General features: G+C 38.5%; 1 protein-coding gene and 1 pseudogene across 1 annotated transcript in view; one reads left to right on the top strand and one right to left on the bottom strand.

Moving 5' to 3' along the window:
- Nkain2 (sodium/potassium transporting ATPase interacting 2) overlaps positions 1-26,523 on the top strand; it is a 562,138-nt gene that overhangs the window by 382,805 nt on the left and 152,810 nt on the right. The window lies entirely within an intron of this gene.
- Positions 9,065-9,805, bottom strand: LOC103161526 (annotated as a pseudogene).

Genomic DNA, 26,523 nt, shown 5'->3' with positions numbered 1-26,523 from the left:
GCTGCCATCTCCAATCTTTTCAGAGCTTGTACAGCATCTTGTGGGCTTTTCTGAATTTAAAAGTTTCCACTGAGAAGTCAAGGGTTGTCTAATAAGCCTGTTCTTGTATGTGTCTTAGCCTTTTCTCCATGCAGCTTTTAATATTCTTTATTTATTCTGTACAATTATTTTGATTATTACATGTCACAGGGAATTTCTTTTCTGGTCCTGTCTACTTGGTGTTCTTGCACCTTCATAGTCCTCTCTTTCTTTAGATTTTAGGAAATTTTATTCTATGATTTTCTTAAAAATAATTTATGTATATTTTATTTGGGATTCTTCTCCTTCCTCTCTATCTATTATTCATAGGTTTGGTCTTTTCATAGTGTCCTAGATATTCTGGATGTTTTGAGGCTAGCTTTTTTAAGATTTAACTTTTTTTTTTTTACTGAGCCATCCATTTCTTCTACCTTGACTTAAAGACCTGAAACTCTCTCTTCCACTTAGTTTAACTTGTTTTGAGCTTTCCTTTGAGTTTTTGTTTTTTTGTTTGTTTGTTTGTTTGCTTTTTACTTTCTGGGTTTTTCATTTTGCATTTCACTCAGGTTTGGCTTTTCTTTTAGCAATTCCATTTCCTGTTATATTTTATTTTCATAACTTGAATAGTTTTCATTATTTCATTGATTGTTTATGTTTTCATGGAATTTTTGAAGTATATATTCATATCCTCTTTAAGGTCCCTGAACATATTCATAGTTGTTGTTTTGAAATCCTTGTCTTGTGCTTCAGCTCAACTGCTTTTCTCAGGAAAAATAACAGTAGGGGTGCTGATCTCTGGATAAAGCATATTGTCCTAGTTGTTCATGTTCAAGTTTTAGGGATGGGGTCTGGCCATCTGGAGTTATGAGGTTTGTGGTTTCTTGGTGTGGACATGTGGTCTTGCATCTATTAGGTGGCTGTTCAGTTCTGTGACTGCTGTCATGCAATCTGTCAGGCTGTGGACCAGCAGAGTGGTGCTTGATTTTCACTCTTGGAGCCCTTCTAGGTTTCAGGGTTCATACTCTGACTGGTCTTAGATGCAAAATTCTGGTTAGAACTCTAGGTTCAGACTCTAAGCAGTCCTGCATCAGTCCTGTGGGAGAGATGGGTGATAGGCAAGTAAAGAGGGGAAGAGGATAGACTCTGAAAATCTCATAAGTAGTATTCAGTGTTCAACTACATGTAGCATGGCAGAGGTAGAACTAAGGGTTCCTCAAGTTTGGTCACAGATGGCAGAAGGTCCCAAAGGAATGGAAATGGGCTAGAAAGAGGGGTTGAGGTGTGACTTGGCAGGAGGACAAGAGATATCCTAGAAAGACAAGGATGGAGAAGGTGAAGAAAGACACGAATAGTCTACCTGAATCCCCACAACGTGTAGTGGCTGTGGATCCCCGGAAGGAGAAGGTCTGCAGAAGGTAGAGAGTCACAAAAGAATGGAGATGGGTTATGAGGAATGGTTGAGGATGGAAACGGAGGAAGAACCAGTGCACCTTGGTCTATTCCATGAGTGTCAGCTGAATTTCAAGGGATGAATGTAAGTTGAGAGGGTTGGCTACTGTGGGTGAGCTCTACACTTGTGCTTTTAAATAAAAGACTGTAAGTTTCAAATCACAGTGGTTGAACTAGCATTTTTGAATGACTGAAATTGATTCCCAACATTATTTTTAAATATACATAAAATTAAATTACATCAGACATATTTAAAATAGCAACAAAATAGATACACTTAAAATAAAAATATATTATTTATTGTTCCAATATACAAAGGTCTTTTGCAGCCAGATAAATTAGACAATATTACCAAGAAAATATTTAGATTAAACATCATATACCCCACGGCAGTTTTTATAAATACAGAATAAAGAACTCTAAAGGTTATATGAAACTATAATTTACCCTGAATAATCAAAATAATCTTTATAAAACAAAACTACACATGTTGTCTTCCTGTTTTTAAAATATATCACAATATTATAGTGATTAAAATTGTATAGTACTGCAATAACAACAAGCATACAAACCCATACCACAAGGTTGCTATCTCAACTTAATGGTGAAAAATATCAAGTAATAATCTGTAACACATGTGTTTAAGGTACATTTTTTATTTGATACTTTTTGGGCTGTGTGTGAGCAGAAATGACCAATTCTCTAAAGGAGTTATCAGTGTTGCCCTGAAATAGGCATTTCCAAGACCTATTATAACTTTGTTTATACAAACTTGAAGTTTAGTCTTGGGTGGTTGTCATCTTCAGAGTGTGCCTAGACACACTGTCTTCCCTTTCTCTTTGCAGCTAGTGAGTCTAAAGCCCTGAATTCCCCCAGAAACACATGAAGTCCCGCCAGAAAAGTCAGTACCCTTCTACCAAGATGGCGCCACAGCTCTATAAGGGAAGTGAGTTCTCTATATAATACCTATGTGGCCACTGTTCAAGGAAATTGCATGTCTAACACAATGGTGTCCTACAGCATTGATTATTCCACCATTTTTTCCAAGTCTTTAGAAATATTTTCATTCAGGTCAGACCTATGATGGAAACAGCATGTTATCAATTAATCTTTGGATCTGTACCACATTCACTACATTTCAGTAGTAGCTAGCAATTAGGCATGGATCTGGAAATGAGAACTGAGTCTTCACACTTCTAGTCCAGTGTCAAAGATAAAACAAAAATAGTTTCCTTCTTAAGACAAAACTCCTGACCCCTTACAAGGGAAAATGGTCAGCACTGGAAGCATCCTTCTTTTCTCCCTGCTCCAACAAGAGCCAGCAGCTGTCATGCTAGACCTTACTGTTTGATGTAAGTGCTGTGCTGGACTGTTAGATATACCCACAGTTCTCTCTCTGTTATTAGAAACACTTCAATGTAGGGCTCAGTTATTAGAAGTACTTGTAATACTGAGTGCAGCTGTTATGTAACCCCAGAATTCTGGACTTAGTTGTTAGATATACTGGAAAGCAGGTCTCAGTTGTTAAAAGTACAATTTTGGCCAGGCTCAGCTGTACCCACAGTCGGTATACTCAGCACACATATCTGCAATGGTGGATGAAGGCAGGGATTTAGATGAGTTCACTAGACCCGAGATAAATGATAAATAGGTGTTTTACTGGGGAAGAACTTACACAGATAAGAGTAAATAACAGTTGTGGCCTTCCTGCTCCAAAAGATGCTCTCTATGACCCAAGAGAGCCGGCACCAGCAGCTCCTCTACATGTAGGGGTCATGTCTACACCTGACACCACACCTAAAGGGTGTGGCCACTACTACAAGTTCACTGGCAAAGCAAGATGCTGGACTCATTTAGGTGTGCTTCTCCTGCTCTGTTCTCCTGGGACCTCAGATGTAGAGACAGTGGAAAGACTGGTAACTCAGCCAATGAATGTGATTTGGGTTTTTGTTTTGTTTTTTTTTGTTGTTGTTGTTTTTGTTTTGTTTTTGTTTTTTCAGCATCACTATACTTCATACAAATATTCCAAACACATAGGGGGAAAGAAACAAATATGAGTATAAACAGGTAGTTCCCCCAAAGTTATAAAAGAAAATAGGAATGGAATAAGAACACTTTCCCTGGAATAGCCATGTGTTCCAAACAGAAAATAACAAAAAAGTTCTGCAAACTAATTTTAGAACACCAAGTGAATCTGTTACCCTGAATAGTAACAAATACTACTGGTTTGAGTGAGTGTTAATTGGTTCCTTTCATTAGGTGCATTCATTCATTTTGCTTATTGCTGGTGTGTTCTTTGAAATTAGTCAATGTGTCAATGTGTCTGTGAACACATGGACAAACAGTGCAAGAACTGGAAAAGCCTTCTAAGGGGGGGAGAGAAATTAAGTGTGGGAGGATGTTGTTGTTTATTATTAACTGGTTTTCCCTACTTGCAAACTGAGGAATTGAAGGTAAAATAGTCACAGTCTAAGACCACCCATCCTTAAGTCTTACCACCAATTGCATAACAAAATACATTGTAATTACGACTAAATGTCGCAGAAATTGCCTTGAGAATGAATAAAGACAGCATCCTTTATTTTCTCCTTAGTCCAGTTCCTTTGGGTACTATAAACTTTTCAGACTGACTCACAGTGATGTGCAAAAAACAAGGAAGTCCTACTATGTTTGCCTTCTCCCCGGGTTCAGAAACCCAATACGACTCAGTCCCCAGCTTCGCTAGCCTGCCTTGCCCTGCATCAGCTGTAACCAGCTGTATACAATAGCTGCTTCTGGGTAGAATATTTGAAGAATTCACTTGCCCTCTAAGTTCTTCATCTTACTTATCAAAATGTTTGGAAACGGAGAATAAAAATAGACACATGTTTAAGATGGTAGTAAGGATTATAGACTGAAACAAATCACAACTAATCACATTTTCTTAATAACATGAGGTTTAAGTGTTGACTGTATACAACATATCCTACAATCAACTAGATTCAGATCCTATTTCTTATACTTAACTTTATAACCAAAAGAGGTTCAGAACTAAACTAATTGTATTGAATTATAAGTATCTCCAAAATAAAAATCATATTAATATCAACCAAAGCATGGCGTTTTGTGTAAATCATTGCAAGTTGTTGGCCTGGAATTGCAGGTTATCATCTTCATTTGTAATGTACAATATCATTTAGGATGCCATTCTAGGGCTAATCAAATAGTGTAATACAGAACTCTTAGACATCAGTATTTTATGGCATTTTTCTTCTTCACCAGATTGTCTAAATATAGTGGGAGAGAAACATAGTAAGATGTGTTCCTGTTTTTCAATAAGAGGAATGAATTTGCAAAGGAAGGATATAAACGTGATTTGTACTGACAGCCATAATGTGAAAGATAATTTATTGTTTGGCATCTATACTTGAGAGAAGAGGAACAAAAATATGGGCAAATACACTAAAGCTAAATAATGTTTACACAGTGGAAAGGAACCATCTGTGATAGTCTGTCTGTATCTTTCACTTTTATCAGTCTTATAAATAGGACTTAAACTGTTGTCAGCCCACACATCCTTCTGTTCAGAAAGATACACAATTCCTGGGCCTGGTCATTTTCACCCCGTTTTTCTTCTCACATCGTTATAGCCGCAGGCTTTCTGACTCTGCTCTTTTACCTCCTAGCGTTTGTCTCTACCCTCACCAATCATGTTAAATTCATTTCAAGCAATGAGCCTGGGTCAGGCTCACAACTGTGGGCACTAATAAGTTTAGAGTTTATAACTTGCAGTCTTATCTTCCTTACTGTACAAAAACTGGATTCTACCCAGGGACGCAACTGTCACATGGGTGTCTGAGTTAAGGCCTGTGTCATATCTGGTTTCCCAAGTCCTGATTTTGCAAGCTGTGCATGACTTCAGGGATTGACCTAAATGAGGTGGTGAGGGAATGAAGAAAGGACAGAAATACGGACAGATGCATAGAAAATCGGGAACTTGGTAGTCTGGAGAACCACTGCCGCTGCACCCCCAAAGCTCACCATGCTAATTATTATATAGAGAGAGTTGAACAGGAAGGTGGGCTTCTGCATACATCGGAACAAGGAGGTGGGGATGTTATACACAGCGGACAAAGAGGCAGGTTTGGTTACTCTCTGGAGGGAAACAGTCTTCAGGCTGTAAACAACTGTGGAGGGAAAGCTTTGGTGAGATTTTCTGCACATATTTTCAACATCCACACACTGACCAGAGGAAGGATTTGCCATTTTCCATAGGTGTAAGGCACTGGAGTCCTTGACATGGCTGTACTCCTGTCAAACAACATGCATTCATTCAGGACTTCAGTTGCTTCCTACATTGGTAGAAGTGCAGAGAGTCACAACTCCAAGGTTATTTCCAGCCCCTTTATCTCCTCTTACGTCCTGAAATGTATACATCTCTCTGTTCTCTTTCAGTGATTCTCAACAATGCCATCTCTTAAGCTTGGTTAGTTCATTTTCAGCACATTTATAAGTATTTATTTTCCTTTTTCCTCTTACTATTCAATGCCTTCTGCCGATTTGTCTCATTCACCCTCCCTCTTCTAGCTTTTTCTACAACTTCATCAATTTCTTCATCACAGGGGTATAGGAAGATTTCCATCTTTTAAATCTATAAGCACACAATTCACATGTACTTTAATTTCAAGTTACACTATTAGGCAGGTGCCATTTTTATTGATTCGTCGCTAATATGTAACCCATGGTACCTTGAAAGCTGACTTAAATTGGAATTGTACACTTCAGTAAAGAGAAGTTCAATGGCGATGGTTCACTTATCTGTGTTTCTTACGTCCCAAGCATGTTAGTGTTGCTTACAAACACAATATTAAAGGAAAAGTTATCAAATGAAGCTCATTGTTAGGAAATTAGAAAATGGTGGCCGAAACTGCTGGGAGCCTTGCTCCAAACTAAAAAAAAAGCTCCCATTTTCAAGCAGTGTTTTAAAGTCAAGTCAATTCAACCTAAAGATTTGAGTGGAAATGTACATTCCTCTTCACCTGCTTAAAGCTAGAAACAGTGTCACAGTCACAGTCTCTAGACAATGACTGCTAAGGGCATTGCTTTGTATCACTGGAGCAATAGGGATGAGTCAACCTTTTTGCCTGCAATCACAGTTCTTGGGAAGGTAGCATATATATATATATATATATATATATGTGTGTGTGTGTGTGTGTGTGTGTGTGTGTGTGTGTGTGTGTGTGTGTGTGTAGTACATCCTACATGTGTGTGGATCTTCTACAGTGTGGCCAATATAATTGCTGCTCCACAGAGAGTAAGGCAAGATGAGGAAGCAGCAGCAAGAGTCGCTCAGGTAGTAAAGTCCAACTGTGGAGAGCATGGAGGTGTGTGACTATGGGGCATGATGGATGGGATACTAGAAAGGGCTGGGACCTCCGCCTGAGTTCTGACCACCTCTCACATGTCTGTAGTCTGCATCTGCAAGCTACTTTCTCAAATTGACATTGCATTCCTAACTCTATTCCCCTTATGATTTAAGTTCTTTTTCTTTTCTTTTCTTTTTTTGTGATGGCTTTCTCTGTGTGGCCCTGGCTGTCCTGACCTGTAGAACAGACTAGCCTCAAACTCATAGAGCTCTGCCTGCCTCTGCCAACTCAGTGTTGGGATTAAAGGCCTGTGTGCCACCACCGCCTGGTTAAATTATTTTTCTGAAATTTGAAATCATGGTCATGTTGGATGTACCATATATATCCCATGTGCATATAGAACACATGTGCAACCAATAGCCAGAGTTTCCAAAAGTGACATGGGATCTGGTTAGAAATCTACTCTTTAGGTAACATATTCCCTCTTATGTATAATATAAATGTATTTCTATGCACTAAATTTTAGAAAGTCTTTAGTGACTTAGATGCTAGAAGACAATGGATTTTTAAAGTATATTTATAAAATCATTCTTAGTTTACATTTTACTTAATAACCCTCTAGATTTAAAAATCTGTTTTTATCAGAGTCCCACTGATTCTTTTATTTTTTATTTTTCAATAACAAGAAATGCCTTGCCAAAAGTTGCTTGGCATGAAATTAGTTGTCAATATTGCATTTGTACCAATTACCTCATATAAATCCTTACATTGGGGGAGGTTTATTGTTTTGAGACTCACCTAATGAAAAGTGACTAGAATAGTATTAATGGGTAATGTAAACCTCATGTATCATTATTTTGAACATAGTGTGTAAGATGGTTTTACATATAAATTGTTGGGTTGTGTTCAACAACTATGAGGTAAGCAGAGTTACCCTTGAGTGCTCTGCCTGGAGGAGTGGAAAAACCATTTGATCATTCAAGTTATTAAAGTAAAAAATCATTAGAAGCTCTATTTAAATAATCTACGTGAACAATTACCTGGATTCATGTCTGCTTTTATTTTGCTTCTGTGATGCATTATTGATTTTTTTTTCATTTCTGCCTCATGTGTTTGCAGATGTTAATCTTCAGAGCAGCTCAATTCTTCTCCCAACAAAGGCAGTTTGTAGCTTGGCTTTGCTTCGCTGAGACCCAGTCAAGGGGTTCTGATGACAGATAGCCTGCTTGTCAGCTTTGCTTCATGACTCCAAAGAAAATGGAACTTATCAGAAGCTGAGCCTCAAGCACTACCTGAGCCTCTTATTTGGGTCTTTTCATGCTGGGTTTGGCAGAGGTCTTGGTCTTTCATCACGCGGTTCACCAACACAAAGGGAAGAGAGTGGTTGTACTTTTCGGTACCATTATGGAGACTGCTACAACACAAAATAAACAAACAATATATTTTTAGGGCACCACCTGCAGCCAGCAGCTGTACCAAGCAGAGCAGAACTACGAAAGATGTGATTTGTCCCATTTAACATGAAGCCCGAGATTTTAGATGAGAGGGAGGAGAACGATCTATGTACACAACCCACACATTGCAATTTAAACCAAAGCTGATTTTCTTGCTTTTTAGGTGGGAACTGAGGTATCATTATAGCTCTTCCCTTTTCCCACCCTATGACCTCTACTTGAAAACATTTCTATTATTGGGGTTTTAACTGTTAACTGGGGGAAATCATTTTTCTCACCAGTAAACTTCCTTTCTCATTCAAGGGCAATTTTGTCTCATAGCAATCTATACTTAAATGCCAACGTCTGCTATATCTAGGCTGGATATAAAATGATATCTGGCATTTATGTGAGCCAATGACATGGGTACAGAAACTCATGCACTTGGCTTATATAAGTCCTTCTTCTTATCTATAGCCTTCTCTATTTCTGTTCTTCAGGATCTGTTTCATGAAATGTGAGGCATAAGTTCAGGATCTTCTGAAAGCTGAACTTTCAACTCATGCTTAATTGACAATCTGTTTCTTCACTAACCCATTCCTTCCCAGGCAGAAAATCTGTGGAGCTCATTCTGTTAAAATCCTGCTGTAGCTAAACTGCCTGATACTTAGAATCTTGAGGCTGGATGCAGAATATTTTAAGCACACTTTTTTTTTCCTCAGTTTAAAAAATGACTTCATTCTCTCTCTCCCTTTTTAACCATCATAAATTGGCCTTTCTTATCACTATTCAAAATCTGGATTTAAAAAAATTATTAGGCTAATCGTTCGTGTATTCATCAGCTTGTTCAACTTTAGCACCTGTCTTTTCACTGGTAGTTTTACAGAACTACCATCTTCACCATGGAACTCCATGAGTTTTTTCAATTCAAACTTGAGTTCTCTGGCATTTTTACTTTTCTAATAAAGAAGGTAAATGGACTGGCAAGAGTGTTCAATGTCTTTTCCTGTGCTGTCTGGAACCAATTTATTAACCACTTCCTTCAAGTCCATGTCTGCATGTCTGCATGTCTGCATGTCTTGGGTCATGAGTTTCTTCTTCTTCTTCCAGAACTGGCTGAACCTGTTGATGCCACATGTAGAATATCTATGTTGCATTTTTTGAGTGAAACCAACACAGAACAGGTGAAGCAAATAACCATCTGTTGTCTTGACATCAACATGAGCTTAAATCACAATCTGCCACTTTTTGACAATGGGATGCATTTTGTCTTGGTAAGATCCACCCCATGGAAATTAGTTAGACAGGTTTTGACAACAACATTGTGAGTAATTAGTTTGAATTTCCTAAATGCAAAGTCATCATTCTGCAGACTTCAAATATATAACCTCATAGGCCATCAGATGTGATTTTGGTTCCTTGAGTCCTTATGACTAGTGTTATTCAAATGTTTTGAATAATGGACATACTCAGAGCTTTCATATCATACCAATGTTTCTCAGAAAATGAGCAAATCACTTCCTCCTTGGCTCCCTCTCTGCTCCCTTTCTTTGGGCATTTGCTCTTGACCACTGTGGTGTTGCTCAGAGAGAGAAAAATATCCTTGTTCTCTTAATGACTGTTGATTCCAGCCCCAGGAACCAAAGTTACCATTTCATTTTGAGCTTTTCTAGGTGAGCTGGAATATATATAAACATAAAGAGATGTGTGTGTGTGTGTGTGTGTGTGTGTGTGTGTTGTATGTCAACCTGTGGGAAATCCAGGTACTTATAAATTGCAATTATTTAAACACAGAGGACAGTTGACTTTAACATTAAACTTGGCATCAAATGCTACACAATATTTTGTTTTTATCTCAGCAAGAAACACTGTTGTTTAAAAAGATAGAGAACTGCCAGGCAGTGGTAGTGGACGCCTTTAATCCCAGCACTCAGGAGGCAGAGGCAGGTGGATCTCTGTGAGTTTGAGACCAGCCTGGTCTACAAGAGCTAGTTCCAGGTCAGCCTCCAAAGCCACAGAGAAACCCTGTCTTGAAAAACCAAAAAAAAAAAAAAAAAAAAAAGACAGAAAAAAGATAGAGAAGTGTTCTAAATATTTATGAAGCATGGTGTATAGGATGCCATTCTTAACCACTGTGCCATCTCTCCAGCCCTTAGGATGCCATTCTTAATGCCTATACCAGTGACCAGATTCTTATTATGAAGAAGAACAGTCCAATGACCATCTTTTTGTGCCTCATTAACAGCCTTTCTCAGTACTTACAGATATTGCTCTAAAACCCTGAGAACTTAGATGAAAGAATCACAAGTCTGCACTGATGCATGTCTCTAGCTAATGGAGGATAGCAAGCCAGTAAGCCAGGAAGGGAAGCTGCTTCCATTATCTCCACTTTCATCATCATAGTGATGGTCCTTACAAATATCAAGCATGAAATCATTCCCTGCCAAAGCTGTCTACAGCCATGCTTAATGTGGAACCCGCTTCTATCTCCTTCACCTTTCAAAGGCATTAACAAGAATCTTCAGGCAATAGCTTTTACACATTATTTTGCTAAATTATTTCTGATTCTGAATCATGTCGATCAATCATATTTCTGCTTTACAATATTTAACTCTTGACAGTGTTTTTAACTCTGTGGGGTTGAGTTTTTGGAAGAAGGAAAAGAAGAAGACCATTAGGCAAAATCTCTCTCTGCTCGATAAAAGCAGCAGACAGGAAAGTTGGTCTTAAATGAGAACTTTCAGAGCAGTTAGTACTCTTCCGAACTCTCTGACATCACTTTGCTGTCTCTGGCTCTCCTGAATATATTGTTTTGTTCCCTTGTCTTTATCATTTCAAATACTTTCTGTTTGAGTTTGTGATTGTTATGCCAAACTCAGCTTATTTGTTGAAGCCCTTTAGTGAATTTGTCAATTCAATTATGGCATTCTTCAGTTCCCATCTTTGTTTGGTTCATTTTTTGTACTTTCATCTCTTTGTAAATATTCTCATTTGGCTCACATATACCTTTTCTGGGATGTTAAGTTTATTTATGATGACTATTTTGAATTATTTGTCAGATACTTCATATGCCGTCGTGCCCTTAGGATCAGTTTCTGTAGGTACATTTTGTTCATGTGCCATGGCATCTTGTTTCTTTGTGTAGCTTTCATCCCATGCATTTAAAAACATGGAAACTTTTCCCAAACACCAACAACTGGCATTGTACAGGGAAAGATCTTCCCCAAATTGCCTGCTACATAGAAATTAGAGAACCTCCTTAAACATTTTCTGTGCAGGTGTCTTCATTGTTGTTCTGCTTGGATATTTGCTAATGATAGGAACTGGGCAGTTGCTCTATGATAGCCCTTACTCTCTTGTTTCCTTGAGATGTGTCCATAATACTACAGGTTCTCTGAAGTTGTCACAAACTGCCCAGCTCTCCTTTATTACCAGCAGCCCCTAGAGTGTGTCCATTCCCATGGATACTACAAAGCAGGCACCAGGGGAACCAGTGAGAATCACCCACTCCCCAACCTGATTATTATACAAACTCAAATTCTTTCTCTCCCCATGGAAAAGCTGGGAGTTCTAAGTGTTTTGCCCTCTAATTCTATCCTGGGGCAGAAGAAGGACTGTGTTGGGTATGTATAGAATGTTCCAAAGCATCATTTGTGTTTTCAGTGGACCTCAGCTTGGTGCTGCTTCCTGTCTGATACAATACAGAAACTCTGAAGTTTAGTTAAACAATGTGCTTGGATTTTAGAGGAGAAAAGCCAAATCCACCTCTAAAGCCAGTATTGGTTTAATTGAATAGGGACTAGGAAATAAAGAGAAATAGAGTTCTCTGAGAGACAGCTGTAAAGCTAACCATATGGCATATTCCTTTTGTTTGATGGTTATAGCTACCGTCTCTTCTTAAGTATCTACCCATGCAGTGTTCTTTGCCTTCTGGACATGAGTTTTCCTGTGAAGATAAAAGCAAAAACACTTCCCTTTCCTTTGGGAGGTTTCTATTTAGTTTATGAGATATACCTTAGTAGAATACCTGTAGCCAGCCCCAAGCAGGTGTGGTTACGGTGTCCCCTACAACTGTCAGTAGTGAAATACAGACAAGACAGAAGCCATTCTCTTAAGGAGTCCACCAAAACATCTGAATAAGTACAACCAAGTTTCAGTCTTCTCTTTCTTTCTCTCAGAGAAGCCAGGAGCTGGAAGCTTTTCCCCAATTGTGCTACTCACTTCAATGAACCTCAGGTGTAGACTATGATGAATGAAAACTGTGAATTTTCCTAGTGTTTTGATGCAGCCAGTTCTGCTTTCAGATCCAGCACAGAAGTCTTCAACTGCTTTCTGGATTTCTAACAAAGGAGATTGTTTCAGAGATTGTTGAGTAATTAGCTGCCTGCATGGGGTAAATAGTGCCTGGGACCTGGTATTCTACACTCTTAATAATGTCCCTTCCCTTGATTCATATGTAAGAATAAATAGTGAAGATAAATTGAAAGTATTCATTTCTTAAGTTGCATTGGCATCATTTGTTGCTGCTATTAAAAGTGAAAGAAGCAGATAGGATTATTGTGGAGAAAGAGAAGTAGTGAATATTTGATATTTTTACCAAAAGGTTAAGAAATTGAAGGTAATAGATGCTGAAACTTAGTGTTTTAATGTGTTTTAATAAATAGCAACAATCAGTGGCCTCCTTGGTACCAATGAACACATGATATTGCTTATTCATTTTGCCGAGCCACCAAAAACATCTAACTACTCTTTGATTTACCTTATTTTTCTATCAGATGATAGTGATTGTTCCTTTTGCTATAGTGAAGATTCTGCCATAATAATTTATTTATAAGTAAGTAAAACCCAAAACTGGATAGCAGTCTAAGTTGGGTCTTTAAATGATAAATGAGAAGTGGTGTTCACCAATTATAGAAGATGTTTCTCCTTTAAAATTTCCTGGAGACCATCTAAGAAGTGTTGCTCATCTGGCTTTATAGAAGGAGAAAGAAACAAATGCTGCTCCAGCTGATGGTATCTTGACCAGAGAATACTAAACATTGGTCTATCAAAATTCAGAATAAGTCAGAAAATAAAATTTATATCTAGTATTAATTTTAAAAAGAACTTGCTATTCATGCAACCATTCAGAATTGCTCAAGACCCTTCTAGCAAGAGCACTCAAACCTGTTCATTTCAGAATGATTTTTTCTTATATCTGTCTTTAAGGTCCACCATAATACACTAGCATCAATGTCAGATTTCGTAGCAAAGTTTTGAGTTTTGCTTCTGAGTGGCATTTAACTGTCAAGAGGCTCACCCTGAAAGAACAAGCTAAAATATGTTCATTAATTCAAACAGGAAATGCATGCATGCAAAAAAAAATCACCCATGCAAGTAGACAAAGGAATTACAGGGCAGCCAATGGTTTCAAATATTTATTTTTCTTGTTTTTAGTTAACACTTTTACAGGAAGATACATAGAATTTTATTAGAACGAATTTCTCAGTTGTGTGGAGATAGAACTGCCTCTTTCCTTATAAATACAGTAAGATAGCTACCTTTAATTACTACTGGTAATAAAACAAAGTAAGGAATAAAGCAAACTAACAAAGGGGCATAATTTAAATACACTCTAAGTTGGGCTTACTCTTAAAAAGCAAGCTAACAACATCAAACTAAATGGAGAGAAACTCGAAGCTTTTCCTCTAAAATCAGGAACAAGACAAGGATGTCCACTCTCTCCATACCTCTTCAATATTGTACTTGAAGTTCTAGCTAGAGCAATAAGACAAGAACAGGAGATCAAAGGGATACAAATTGGAAAGGACGAAGTTAAACTTTCACTATTTGCAGATGACATGATAGTCTACATAAGTGACCCGAAAAACTCTACCAGGAAACTCATACAGCTGATAAACACCTTCAGCAAGGTAGCAGGATACAAAATTAACTCAAAAAAATCTGTAGCCCTACTGTATACAGATGATAAACTCAATGAGAAAGAAATCATGGAAACATCACCTTTCACAATATCCACAAGCAACATAAAATATCTTGGGGTAACACTAACCAAAAAAGTGAAAGACCTGTACAATAAGAACTTTGAGACTTTAAAGAAAGAAATTAAAGAAGATACCAGAAAGTGGAAAGATCTCCCATGCTCTTGGATAGGCAGAATTAACATAGTAAAAATGGCAATCCTACCAAAAGCAATCTACAGATTCAACGCAATCCCTATCAAAATCCCAACACAGTTTTTCACAGACATTGAAAGAACAATACTCAACTTTATATGGAAAAATAAAAAACCCAGGATAGCCAAAACAACTCTTTACAATAAAAGATCTTCTGGAGGCATCACCATCCCTGACTTCAAGCTCTACTATAGAGCCATAGTTCTGAAAACAGCTTGGTATTGGCACAAGAATAGACAGATAGACCAATGGAATCGAATTGAAGACCCAGATATTAACCCACGCACCTACGAACACCTTATTTTTGACAAAGGTGCTAAATCCATACAATGGAAAAAAGATAGCATCTTCAACAAATGGTGCTGGCACAATTGGATTCGGACATGCAGAAAATTGCAGATTGATCCATACCTGTCACCATGCACGAAACTGAAGTGCAAATGGATCAGAGATCTCTCCATAAATCCAGCCACACTGAATCTTCTAGAAGAGAAAGTGGGAACAACCCTTGAACAAATTGGCACAGGAGAACGATTCCTGAACATCACGCCAGAAGCACAGACACTGAGGTCTGCAATCAATAAATGGGACCTCCTGAAACTGAGAAGCTTCTGTAAGGCAAAGGACACAGTCAGTAAGACAAAACGACCACCCACAGAATGGGAAAAGATCTTCACCAGCCCCACATCTGACAGAGGACTGATTTCCAAAATATACAAGGAGCTCAAGAAGCTAGCCACCAAAACACCATACAATGAAATTAAAAAGTGGGGTGCAGAACTAAACAGAGATTTTTCAACAGAGGAATCTGAAATGGCTGAAAGACACTTAAGAAAGTGCTCAAAATCCTTGGCCATCAGAGAAATGCAACTCAAAACAACTCTGAGATACCACCTCACACCTGTCAGAATGGCTAAAATCAAAAATACCAATGACAACCTATGCTGGAGAGGTTGCGGAGAAGAAGGAACACTCCTCCATTGCTGGTGGGAGTGTGAACTTGTAAGACCACTTTGGAAATCAGTATGGCGGTTGCTCAGAAAAATGGGAATCAATCTACCTCAAGATCCAGCCATTCCTCTCTTGGGTATATACCCAAATACTGCATGTCCATACAACAAGGACATATGTTCAACCATGTTCATAGCAGCATTGTTTGTAATAGCCAGAACCTGGAAGCAACCTAGATGCCCCTCAACTGAAGAATGGATTGAGAAAATGTGGTACATTTATACAATGGAGTACTACTCAGCAGAAAAATGCAATGGAATCTTGAAATTCGCAGGCAAATGGATGGAACTAGAAGAAACCATCCTGAGTGAGGTAACCCAATCACAAAAAGACAAACATGGTATGTACTCACTCATATATGATTTTTAGACATAGAGCAAAGGATTACCAGCCTATAATCCTCTTCCCCAAAGAAACTAGAAATCATGAATGACTCTAAGGGATAAATGGACCCCAGGAATGGGAAGTGGCATAAACTCCCAAGCTAATTGAGAGCATGAGGGTAGGGGAGTGGGTGCTGCCACAATAAGAGCACAAGAAGAAGAGGAGAGGAGAAGAAATGGAGGAGCAGATATATTGAGTTGGGGGAAGAATAGAGGAGAGAGAGCAGGATGAGAGATACCATATCAGAGGGAGCCACTATAGGTCCGAGAAGAGATCTGGAACTAGAAAGATCTCCAGAGACCTATAAGGATGACACGATCTGACAGTCCGGGCAGTGGAGGAGAGGATGGCCTAGAAGCCCCTCCCCTAGAGTGAGAGTGATGACTACTCTCTATGCTATCCTAGAGTCCTCATCCAGTGGCTGGTGGAAACAGAGACAGACATCCACAGAAATACACTGAGCTGAATTCTGGAACCTAGTTGAAGAGAGGGAGGAATGAAGAACGAAGGGGTCTGTACCAGGTTGGAGAAACCCACATAAACAGTTGGCCTGAAAAAGGGAAAGCATATCGACCCCAGACGCTCTTTGGGAGGCCAGTACGGGACTAATCCAGCCCCCTGATCATGGATGCCATCGGGGAGGCCCCTGCACTCCTGGGAGCCTCCGGAGGTGGACTGGCTTTTTGCCCTGGTGTATGTGGGGGACTTCGAGAGCCCATCCCACTTGAAGGGATGCACTCTGTCTCTGAACACATGGGGAGGGACCCAGGCCCAGCACAGGAAGATTTGGTGGACTTGGTGGAGCCCCGGTTGGGGGCCCTACCCTGCCTGGGGAGTGGTGGGTGGATGGGGTGGGGGGTAGGTTGGAGGTGGGGGAGAAGGAATGGGGGTAAGGGGAGGGAGAGGGAGAGGGAGAGGGGAATTAATGTGAAACAAGCCTGTTCCCTAACTTGAATTAATAATAATAAAAAGAGAGAAAAAAAAAAGCAAGCTAAAATACCTTGTTTGATTGCATTTCTAGAAGAAGCTCTGTTAGGTTATCTCATTCAAAATATTACTTTCAAGAGTCAAAATTCTGGAACAGACCATACAAACCATTTAACGTAATTTCTGTCTTGTTGACAAGGGATCAGGATCAGGAGCATAAGCAAGCTTCCCCGAGATACGTTCAAATATTTCTTCTCTTTATAAAAAAAGAAATAATTATTTAAGAGATGTTAAGGCTTGGTTTGTCTAACCAAGGCCTGTAAAACTCATGTTCGCTGTCAAAAAAGTTGAAGGTGAACAGGTTTGCTTTTAGAAGCTGCATATTTTCCCCTTCGGTTTTCCTTTTAACATTTAGTCATTCTACCTCAAGTGTTTCTCCAAAGGATATGATGGGTAGAAGACCTTCACAGTCCTTGCCACCCACTTCTGCCTTCCGGGAATGGATTTGCTTTAGTGAATATCTGTATTAGGGAACTATAAGCCAGCGGCCACATTTGGAAACATAAGCTAGCCGATGAAAAGGTTTAATTTATTACCACTCATTGGGAAAACCATTTCCAAATCAATACGGGAGCCCAGAATGAACAAAAGTCTTCAGAACAAACAAGAATGAATTTTGATAGAAGAATATTGCAGGGGCAGGAAATGAGGATGTGGTTTCTAGCAAGGGGAGAATGTTTTATTTTTAAATACTCTAATTATTGTGATTATAATTACATCATTTCCCCTTCTCTTTCCTCCATCAAAATTCTCCCATGCATCCCTCCTTGCTCACTTTCAAATGTATGTCCTCTTTTTCTTTAATAGTTGTTAATATATATATGTGTATGTGTGTGTGTTCCTGAATTCTTAACTACACCATGCTCACTCTGTGTATGTTTTCAAAGCTGACTATTTGATACTGAGTGACCAATTGGTGTTCTTCCCCCCTCAGGAAGAATGCTTTCAAAGCATTCTCCCATCCATTGCTTGTGGCCAACTACTTTTCCTTACACTCAGAAGTTTTTCAAGGCAGTAATGATATGTGCATCATTATCACCAATTCTGATTGAAATTCAGGCTGTCAAACACATTTCAAAAGCTCTTGCATTAAATAACGCTCATTTACTAAAATAAGACCGAGAATGAGACTTGCGCTGAAGTTCTGGATGACAAACAGCTGTTCTGGCCAATAGAAATCAGCCATGGAATGTCAGCTGTACCAGGTTTTGTTCTCTCTTTTCTTTTGTTGCCTGTCTACACAGCTTCTTTTCTCCAGGATAAATGCTCTTAGTTGCACCAGTGATAGCTGAAACGTGGCTTTTTCTTTCTGTGTAATGTCAGCAACTGAAAACTGATGCCTTTTTCCAAAATAAACACAACTCCGAATATTATTCAAATAACAGGTTTGGAGTTTGCTGATCTTGTTAAGGCTTGTCTCCTCTGAAAGGTGCTCTGTCTGAGTGGGTTGCAAATAGATGGACACTTATGACACCCAGAGCTGATTCTGGCACAAGAATCTGACACATTCCATGTTTAGTGTTCACTCATGTGATTTTCAAACCAAGGACTGACACTGGGAATTCTGAATCCACTGGAGGGTTTGTCTTACCTTGGAGATGACAGTGTTTACCAAGGGCAGAAGACAAGAGCCTCAATCCCTGTCCAGCTTGCTAAGACTACACTTAGCAACAGAAATTTATCTGAACCTTTTATATTCTTTTCTAGCGAGGCAGGGCCCTAATAAGCAGTAGATTGTACATCCTGCTGTTGCTAGAACATCATGTCTTTTACTTCATTTTACTTGTTGTATTTCTTAGTTTAATCTTTTTATTTTATTCATTCTACCAATTTCTTCATTACTCTAATTTTGGACATTTGTTTATTATTGAAAAAATGAAACTTCATACAATATATTCTGATCGTGCTTTTCCTCTTTCCCCAACACCCAGCCCCCTCCCACCTTCTTGTCAACCTTTAAGAAACAAACACAAAACTAACAAAAAGAAACACATGCTAGAAAAATGAAATGAAATTCATGATAATGAATGAAACCCGTGATAATTAGAAACCCAAAACATACAAGCAAAAGACCAATAAGATGAAAAATGCCCAAATAAAGAAATAGGAAACAAAACATTTACAAAACTACCATTGAGTTCATTTTTTGTTGGCCATCTACTGCTGGGCATGGGTCCTTCCCTGCAGTATGGTTAATATACCCAGTGAGACTCCCTGGAAGACTTAATTTTTTTTTATTTGCAAGCAGGCATCTATTGTACATAGCTTCTAGCTTAGAGGTGGCGGCTCCTGTCATTTCCCCTTTTAATCCCTGAAACCCCATCTGATGTGACTCTGCAGGCCCTGAACATGCTGCCACAGTCTCTGTGGTTCATATGTTCATCAATCTTGTTGTGTCTGGAGGACACTGTTTCCTTGGAGTCATCCATCACTTCTGGCTCTGACAATCTTTCTACCTTCTCTTCCTACTGAGCTCCTGAGCCCTGAGTGGAAGGGTTTGATGAAGACATCCCACTTAGGACTGAATGTTCCAAAATCTCTCTCACTCTCTGCTCATTGTCCAGTTGTGTGTCTCTGTGTTAGTTCTCATCTATATCAAGAAGAAGTTCCTATGATGATAGCTGAACAGAGAGGCACTGGTTGAGTCCCAGCATAGTGTGGCCACAGGAAGCCCCAGGCAGAAAATATTTCTGGATATCTGTGGCAGACATAAAGGAATGGAGATGGACTAGATGGGATTTTACTGAATTTGTAATTAAGGAGCAAGATTCTATGCAAAAAATAGATGGAGATCCTGGAGAGATAACAGTTAAAAGAGGACCCAAATTCAGTTCCCCGCACTCATACCAGATGGCTCATAATTACCTATAACTCCACTTCCAGAGGATTGCACACACTCTTCTGACCTCTGTAGGCAACTGCATTCAAGTGTAAATAGCTCAGTTTAACACACACACATACACACACACACACACACACACACACACACACACACACACACACACACACACACAGAGTTAAAATAAGCAAAAAAAAATTTTAAGAAATGATGTAAATGGAGCTTTGGGAAAACTCCAAGTGGAGCTCTCTGGACTACCTACTTTAATTTTCAGTAGGTAGGGATCTTAGAATATGATCAACCAAGAATTACTGCCATATTTAAAGGCACAGATCAGTTTTCAGCCTGTCAGATGCCAGTGTTCCATTGGCTCCTCTTGGAGTCTCACCTGAACGATGGGCCAGCCATCACCATCATTGTCTTTAACAAGATCTTGGTATATGGACCTCATTGCTATTGAAATCTTTCTTGTTCCCCCTTCCCTATATCCTCATGCTGCTGTTGACTGGCCCACATCTCTAAAAGCTAAAAGATCAATTATGGAGGGAAGACAAATGCAAATGGAACTCTTTAACACATCAATTAGTTAAGCTTTATGTTTTCTTGGCAAACTAGTAGCTTGCATCATTACCTTGTTTGAAAGGCATCTCCGTGATTCATAGAAAAACTAAAGAAATTTAAGATACACCTGATCTGACTATTCATTTAGCCAATTTTTCAACAGATGTTTTAAAGTGATCTGGGTTGGCTTTTCTGTTGTTATTGTAAAGAACTTAAGGAAGGAAAATGTTTCTTTGATTCAAGGTTTTATAGACACACCCAATTGTGTGATTTAATAAACTACAGTCTTCTCTACATGGTAAGGTTGACAATCAAGATTAGCTATATAATATATTCAATTAGAACATTTAAATATATCCACGAAGCTTACTTGTAGCAGGTCATTTTCCAGCCTTTCTTTTGTGTGTTTGCTCTGTCTTCCACCTTTTATCATAGATATTTCACTGTGTGGTGATCAAACTCATCAAAAACTGTCTACTGAGGCATGTTCATTTATAGTATTGCTCAAAAAAGACTTTACTCTTCATGGCACTCAGAAATACACCACAATATTTGTTCTTAAGTACATTGTTGTTTACTTGTTAATGTTTCAGAATGGCATAATTTGAAAAGTAATTTTTTTCTCTAAAGTATTCACTACTTGTCCCCAACTACTTGAGACAACACTTACTGACCTATGTCATCCCTGTCATAGCATTGACTCTGTGTTTATTTCCAGTCTCTCAACTCTGTTCTGCACATCTGCTTGGTTACTCTTGTATTTATCCCTGACTACTACATATACTATGGCTTTGTAGTGTCTTTTGGTTTTATTATTAATCTGTAGCTAACATAAGAAATACTGGATTTTTTATAATATTTTGATATGTACCATGTTTATTCTAATTCACTCCCATTGGACTTCCTCTTCCACCCTTGTCTGGTTCCCTTCCTTCAAGCAAATAGTATTCCTTCCAGCTATTATGTCACATACGTTCCAAAACCTTCTCTTGGGATCCCCTCCCATTTCCTTTAAATAACTTCCTCTCGTCTCTTAGATCATGCCCCCTTCTTTAAACATAGATTCTGCATGTGAAAGAAAACACATTGTTTTACCTCAGTCTAATATCATTAGCTAAATATAATGATATCTACTTCCATCAATATTTTCTGCAATTGTCATAATTTAATTCTTTATGTCTGAATAGTAATTCATTATAAACATTTTCTTTATTGATTCATCTGTTGAAGGATACCGATGCCACTTCCATAACTTGCTACTTTTTTCTCATTTTTTATTATTATTATTTTTAAATTAGTAACAAGCTTGCTTCACATGTCAATCCCAGCTCCCTCTCCCTCCCCTCCTCCCTCGCCCCCCACCAACCCCCCAACCCCCACCCCATCCCCCCTCCACTCCCCAGGGAGGTTGATGCCCTCCATGGGGTATCTCCAAAGTCTGTCATATCATCCCTGGCAGGCCTAGGCCCTCCCGCATGTGTCCAGGCTGAGAGAATATCCCTCCATGTTAAATGGGCTCCCAAAGTCCACTCGTGTGCCAGGGATTAATACTGATCTGCTATTTGAGGCCCCGTAGATTGCTGAGGCCTCCTCACTGACACTCACATTCAGGGGGTCTGGATCAGTCCCATGCTGGCCTCGAAGCCATCAGTCTGGAATCCATGTTGAGGTCAGCTGTTTCTGTGGGTTTCACCAGCCGGTCTTGACCCCATTGCTCATCTCTCCTCTTTCTCTGCAACTGTGTTCCAGGAGTTCAGTTCAGTGTTTAGCTGTGGGTATCTTCTTCTGCTTCCATCAACCACTGCATGAAGGCTTTAGGATGGCATATAAGGTAGTCATCAATCTCATTATCAGGGAAGGGCATTTAAGGTAGCCTCTCCACTATTGCTTAGATTGCCAGTTGGTGTCATCCTTGTAGATCTCTTGAAATCTCCCTGGTTCCAGATCTCTCCTCAGACCTATAATGGCTCCCTCTGTTATGGTATCTCTCGTCCTGATCTCCTCTATTCTTGCCCCAACTCAACCTTCCTGCTCCCCTATGTCCTCCTCTCCCCTCTTTTTCCCCCTCTCTTTCTCCCAGCTCCCTCTCCCCTACCCCCATGCTCCCAATATCCTCAGGAGATCCTGTCCCATAAGTCTCCAAAACACCAAATAATTCAGTTAAAAAGTGGGGTACAGAACTAAATAGAGAATTCTCAATAGAGGAATATAAAATGGCTGAAAGACACATAAGAAAGTGTTCAACATCCTTAGTCATCAGGGAAATGCAAATCAAAACAACTCTGAGGTACCATCTCACTCCTGTCAGAATGGCTAAAATCAAAAACACTAATGATAGTTTATGCTGGAGAGGATATGGAGAAAGGGGAACACTCCTCCACTGCTGGTGGGAGTGCCAACTTGTACAGCCACTGTGGAAATCAGTATGGAGATTCCCCCAGAAAATGGAAATCAGTCTACCACAAGATCCAGCAATTCCACTCTTAGGCATATACCCAAAAGAAACACATTCATACAAGGACATCTGTTCAACTATGTTCATAGAAGCATTATTTGTAATAGCCAGAACCTGGAAGCAACCTAGATGCCCCTCAATTGAAGAGTGGATAGAGAAAATGTGGTACATTTACACAATGGAGTACTACTCAGTGGAAAAAAGCAATGGAATCTTGAAATTTACAGGCAAATGGATGACACTAAAAGAAACTATCCTGAGTGAGGTAACTCAGTCACAAGAAAACAAACATGATAAGTACTTACTCATATATGGATTTTAGACATGGAGCAGGGGATTGCCAGCCTACAATCCCACCACCAGAAAGTCTGGGAAACTGGGAGGACCCTAAGAGAGACAAGCATGGTACCCCAGAGAAGGGGAATGGGGCAGGACCTCCTGAAAACTATATTCTTCATGTAGTAAGTTCTTAATATAGTAAAATTAGCCACTCTCTGAATAACAAACTTAGAATAGTTTATGTTCCCCCAGATACCCTAAATTTTTATATCCCATGATTTGGGATCTATTTTATCTATTTTCAACACTGTTTCAGTTCATTTTTACTTTTATTGCTTTAAATATTTGTGAAATGCTATAGTTAGTGTCCCATTCTATCTCTTCATAATCACCTTACCCCTTAACAATAATTTACTAGATATACATTATTGGTAGATGGTTATTTTTCTTGAGCATTTGTATTAGTTTTCCCACGGTCTTCTAACATGACAAGAAGTTGGCTATACATCTGTTTTTTATTGCTTGGAAACAATATGTATGTATGTATGTATGTATGTATGTATGTATGTATGTATATATTCCTTCAGAATCTTGTAATTTTTCTTTTTCTCTTTAAAATTATTAAATGTCTTATTATACATATATTTTAAAATGATGGCTACTCTATAAAACCCTCAAGTTGTTGTGGCTACTATTTATTTCATGGCTAGTGGTTACCTTGCACCAATTAGTTATTGCAGATTCTTTTCACCAGTAGTTCTCTTAAATGAAGCTTCTACATTGTTGTATGCTGGAAGAGCAGCTAGAGGTTTCATCACCCTAACTGCTGTCAGTCATGTGGTTCAAATCCAGTCACAATGTTTTATGTAGCTAACATAAGCAACTTTGGTTTTTATGGTGACTGGTTCAACCCACCTACACAATGCTCCCATTTCATAGGTTACATATGGTTTCTGGTAAAGATGCCATTTACATGTCTATCTGTCTACCTACCTATCTATCTATCAATCTATCTGTCTGTCTATCTCATGCCTACTCTCGTGTGTTTATTTAATCTAGTTTTTAGAATCCCATTTCCCCCAGTAAACTCTTTCAATAAACACCCTACTCCTTCCTATCAGACAGCATATTTCATCTTACTTTTTCCAAAGATAAAATTCTTCTCTCTACTATGAAAATTTCCTCTCTACTTCTTTAGTAGTCATCCTTTGCTTTGGTTTTAAAATTCTATCTTGTAGGCTGGTAGCATTGCTCAGCAGGTAGACACTTGCTGTTAAACCTGAAAATCTAAGTCTAATCCCCAGTGTCACATGGTGGGAGGAGAGAACCATTTCTCCCAAGGTGCTCTCTGATCAACACACACATACCTTATCGTGTGAAGCCCCTCACTGAAAAATTGTTAAAATGTGGAAGATTAAAACTCTAACTTGTTTCTTGCACTTGAACTTTTCTTTCTAATCCCACATATGATTTTTATTTTTTACTTTCATTACATTTTACCAGGTTTATGTGCAGTGTTTGTTCGGTTACAAAAAACCTCTTGTGAGTTATGATGATGATTTTGATGGGAATTGTTTTCAAAACTGCAATACATTTTTTGTCATTTATTGAATGGTGCAAAATAGGTATATACAATCTTCTTTAACAAATTGCTTTTAAGGCCAGGAATAATGGTGCATAGCTGTTTTTTCAGTATTCAATAAGTGAGGCAGGACAGTGAATTTGAAGTCAGCTTCGTAAAAAATATTGAGATCATGTGTCAAAGATGAATAAATAAACCCCCAAATATACTGACTTTTAGCCAGATATAAAATGAATATTCAGCCAAGTTTTCCCATTTGTCTCTTTGAAATTCAGGAGGTAACAGTAAGACTTTAAGTGTCCCCAATTCTGTAAAACAAATACTAGTGTATCTCTTCAAATTAAACTTACAAAATATTTTTGTATTATTTCACATTATTATTTATTGTATGCAATATTTCAAAATGGTAATTTTAAAATTGCAATCCATGTCTATTAAGCATATAGCATACAACATGATAAATGCTATCAGATGTATAGCAAAACGTTTTGAAATGTGACAGTAATCTCACAGCCTTCTGAAAATATGTTAGATGTTCCTTTTATGTTCCCTGGCCATGATAGTCAAGAAATTTAGTGTTCCTACATGTATTACTTCCATTCTTGTCTTTTCTTTTGTTACAAGTTGATTATTTATTACTTTCTGTCATTGTTGCTTATAGCTGATGCATGTGAAAACTTGTCCTTTTTGTTCCTCTGATTTCTACATGTTTTGCAATTCTAGTTTTTAATGAGTAGAAAAACCGAGCTCATTAGAATTATAAAATGATACCATTAGTTAATTTTTAAGTCAAAATCCAAGGGCCTAAGCCAGAAATAACAAACATAGAATTGGTGGTACATTTAAAGTATTCAAGGTGTTCTTGCTTCCTGCTGGTTTGTGGCCATGTTCTAGTTCATGGCTTTGGTTGAGAAAATGTATGAAGTATACTGTTATGGTAAGTATTTCTGCCAAGCCACCCGAGCCCAGCTGCCACATGGGCACTTTCTGCCAAGCTGCCTGAAATCTGCCAAGTTCCACCTGCCGCATTAGGGCCCCAAATAATACACAGAGACTTATATTAATTACAAATGCTGCTTGGCCAAAGACTAGGATTTCTCATCTGCTAGCTCAGTCTTAATTATCAACCATAATCATAAGACTTATCTTATGGAGGATGCCGGTGGAAGGTATCCTGTGTTCCTGGGATCACATGGCGACTCCAGAGCAGAAAGCAGGAGGAGGAGGAAGAGGAAGAGAAAAGGGACAACTTCCTGTTTGTCCCTGCTTATATATGAGTCTATGTCACTTCCTGCCTGTATCACAAGACTTCTTTTTACTACATTTCCCAGAATCCTTCTTGACTCCTAGTCCCGCCTAACTTGCTGCCTCATTGGCCAAACAGTACTTTATCCAACAATCAATAAGATAAACATATACAGAAAGACATTCCCCATCAATATACATATGTCTTTTGCTAACTCTGAGAACCTCCATTTTGCAGACTCATCAGCTACTTGATAGTTGAGGCTCTGTGATAATCCAATCTTAATATCCAATCCTATAATTTTTCCAAATTATATAGTAACTCCATGTCCTGTTTCATTAATGTTGCAAAAATGCAATCTACAATTTGATTTATAAATTTATTTCTAAGACCAACTGCAAAACAGAATTTGTTTTAACATCTTGTGTGTATCCTAAGAATAGTGTCATCTTTGAGATAAATTATACCATCTGTCTTCTTCATTTGAAGTAAATGTTATGGTTTTTATAAGTACAGCTCAGAGTATAGATATGTTGTTCAAATTTCTAAAATTTATTCAATAATATAATAGTTTGATTACTATGTTATATTTTAATTGCAATTTTAGCTAAATATCCTTTTCTTATGCTTGCTATAGAATTATGAAGTATTCAAACAGAGAAATTTTAAACATTGTGCCATTCTGGTTTCTTTGCTGACTTCTCAAAACTATGCACAGTGGTTTTTTTCTCTGTTTCAATAGATGGGAAGAAGAAGTA

Source organism: Cricetulus griseus, chromosome 2 (assembly GCF_003668045.3).
Source record: "Cricetulus griseus strain 17A/GY chromosome 2, alternate assembly CriGri-PICRH-1.0, whole genome shotgun sequence".
Lineage (NCBI taxonomy): Eukaryota > Metazoa > Chordata > Mammalia > Rodentia > Cricetidae > Cricetulus > Cricetulus griseus.
This window is presented reverse-complemented; position numbering and strand designations above follow the sequence as displayed.